The sequence below is a fragment of the Phaethon lepturus genome, unplaced genomic scaffold (genome assembly GCF_000687285.1).
Source record: "Phaethon lepturus isolate BGI_N335 unplaced genomic scaffold, ASM68728v1 scaffold7465, whole genome shotgun sequence".
Taxonomy (NCBI): Eukaryota; Metazoa; Chordata; class Aves; order Phaethontiformes; family Phaethontidae; genus Phaethon; species Phaethon lepturus.
Window position 1 is genome coordinate 16,665 of NW_010541117.1, and position 3,335 is coordinate 19,999.

Genomic DNA, 3,335 nt, shown 5'->3' on the forward strand with positions numbered 1-3,335 from the left:
TCTCTCCTGCTTCACAGCTTGGTTATGACTTCATAGATACAGTGCTTGATTTCTGAGACGATGCAAAATGCTTCTGACAAAGTACAACGCATAGCAATTGTCTTGCTAGATGGCATAAGCATCGTCTCCATAACTTCTTAATTTGTGCCTTTTCCTCCTTTACTGTCACTCAGACATGGCTGCTGGAACAGCTCTGGAGGCAGAACACACGTGCTGCAGGGTCTGTAGGCAGCACCTTGTCATGCCAAGGACTCGTTTGGTGCGGGAGAGAAAAGCTCTTTATTAGGTGGTTACACCAGGATTGATTCCTAGGTGATCATGTGTGATTGTCTTGTCTAATTTAGCATATATTACATGTCATCTTCACAACTATTTTTGCAAGATCTGTGCACGTACATGGCTTTTTTAATGCCTATTGTAAGGATGAGGAGTGCAACTTGGCAACGTTTGAGGTGCAAGAATTGTCTTGTGTCTGTTTTGCACTCATAAAAAGCTCAGAGTGGGGTAATGGTACCTGGACACTATCAGATTATACAATTACAGGGTAAAAGCTTTAATCTGTTCCCCTTTTCTGCCACCTTGCAGTACTGCTTATCACAGGTCAAACTCTTAAGATCAGTAAGACTACCTGGCAGCATGTGCAGTGAGAATTTGCAGTTTAGGAGTCTACTGTTCCAGAACATGTGCAATGTTGGGTAAAGAATAGTTCGGTCAGAAAATTTCAGTTAAAAGTTTGTCTTTGGTTAGACTTGCTATTACTATTCCTTTGGAATTTGTTTCTTGCTATTAAAGATTCATAGGTGCTTCCTTTTCTAACAAGTAACCAAAGGTGGCCATGGAGGGAAGTTCAGTTGTTTTTGCAGGGACTGTCAGGGACTGGGACACCAAGAGGAAGGGAAGCAAAAGACTGAGCATTGTTGTGGATGTTAAGCTCTTCTTACCTTAGAGACAAAAGCATTCCTACTTATTCAAGAAGGAAATGGAGTTACAGCCCTAAGCAACACGTTATTGGTGACAAGGTAAGCAAAACAGTTTTTCAATTGCTGATTTCTAATGCATGCTCAAATCTGCAGTATAAATGTGAATTTGCGCTTGGTATCAAAGTGGTCATTGTACCTGATGGATATAATGATTTTAGAGAATATTTTGTAGTATTTCACTACAGCAAAAAGTTTAAAACCCTGTATCCAAGTTCACCATGTCTTTGACATTTTATTATTTCATAATTGTAACTACTAGACTTTTCACAGTAGGTAATAGCTTTTTTCCCCAAAGCTGCATTAGTCTCTAAGGACAAGTGATGGGTGAAATAGAAGCCTGAGTGCCTGAAGTTTTAAAATAAAGAGAATCAAGTATGAGCTACAAGTGTAATTCACTTAAACACCCTTTTTGCTGCTGGGTATCTAATCTCTGATAGAGCCACAGTGAAAAATGCTGTGGTGGATTTGAAAGCAGACTGAGTTACAACCTTTAAGAAAACGCAGGACACTTTCACGGTAAGTGAGTTTTCTAATTAAAATGTTAATTGGAAGGATTTTTGCCTTGCTTATCGGGGAAAATGTGGTAACCATTTTTCACTGCTGTTTGCGTAGCCATGTGGTATTAATAATTTTGTGTGGTTTTTCTACATCTGCTTAATGAGTGAGAAACAGAATTTTCTTAAGTGGTTTGGAACAGGAGATCAGAAATTCCTAACAAGGATGTAACGTGGTAAGGATAATAAGTATTGCGTATGGAGGTTAAGAAGCAAAACTCAGTCCTAGTTGTAAGCTTCCTCTGAATTTAGAGAGTCTCTGCAATAGCCATATCGAAGTACGATCCCTATGCATGCGACACTACCGCTGTAGACAAACTGATCGGTTAACCTGACACTAAGATTGAGGAGCCATGCTGCTGATCAGAGGCTTGTCAGAGTCAAATTTAACACAGGTACCTCTGAAGCATCACAAAGAGCCTTGGTTGCTGCAGAGAGTGTGTGGGGGGGAATAAATCCTATGTATGTCCAGTTGATAAGAATTATGAAGTTTAAGGGGCAAAGGAAAATATAACTGGAGCTGAGATTTACTTGCATTTTTTTTACATGGTTTTAAATGCCAAAACCAAAGCAAACATTTAACAGTAAAACCTTGTGCAAGGTTCAGAAATACCTGAATGACAACTGAGACATGACAAATGAATGACAAATGAGAATTACAAATGTCTGCTTTATCAAGACACAAAAGTGAAGTATGGGGTTTTCCTGGGTGTTTTTTTTTCCCCTCCTTCCAGCATAAGAGACCTTGTATCTATCGTGAGATACAAGCAACAACAACTGCTGATGATGCCAAAGTGAGTAAAGTTCAACCTGTTGACCTCTTTCTATCTGGAGCTTTTTCTCATGAACATGCAATAATGCTTCTGTAATTCTCTGCCAATATATGGAAGCAACTTGCATTAGCAGAGTAATGCATAAGAAAAATACAGCTGAGGTGCAAAAAAAAACCCCCTTGTAATCATGTCTGTTAGACATAAATTAAACAGTAAGGCTGACGCACTGGAATAATTAGAGATCAAACCTGTCATTTGGCCAATTCTCATTTACTGAAGTGTCAAGTGTGATGCGTAACCTTGTGCCAGTGCTTCATCTGTAGGGATGCTGAGCCCAGTGAGACATGCTCGGTGTTTTCAGGCAGCCTCTACTGAGGGAGGAAACCAACAGCCCCCTCCAGCCTAAGCTGATGGTTCAAGAATTGGGTAAACAAAGCAACAGTCAATGAGAGCTATGACATCTTCTTTCATGTTGTATGTATTCCAATTCTAAAATGTAAAAATGATTCAGGTGCAAACCTTCCTGGCTGTTTGCTTAATGATTCTGGTACAAAAGGCTGTTTGTTTAATGATTCTGGTACAAAAATCATTCTTTATTGCTATAGGCCACAATTGTGTGTCTCGGTATAACTTTTGGGTTTAGAGCAAGCACGTATGGTCTAGGGTTGAGGGCCGGTGGACTAGAGAGTCCACTTGGGTCCCTGCTCTGCCTGTAGCCGTTCTGTGCAAGGCGTAGCTCAGTGGCATAGCTTTCAGCACAGACTTCTTATTTGTTTCCAGACTCTTTTCCTCCTGTAGCCTTCGAGGCTTCTTAAAATGGATGATGTTTATTTGTACAAGGTACACCTACACACTACCATTTATTTTCATAGCAGCAGCCATTGGGCTTCGTGTTGTGTGCAGACTGCAAGCTCCAATTTCAGTTCTTCTCCAAGCCATTAGTCACTGCCCTTTGAGCCTAACTTCAAGAAGAAGTGGAAAAGTTCATCATCAAAAATGCCTAAAGTAAATGGATTTTACTAGGGGAA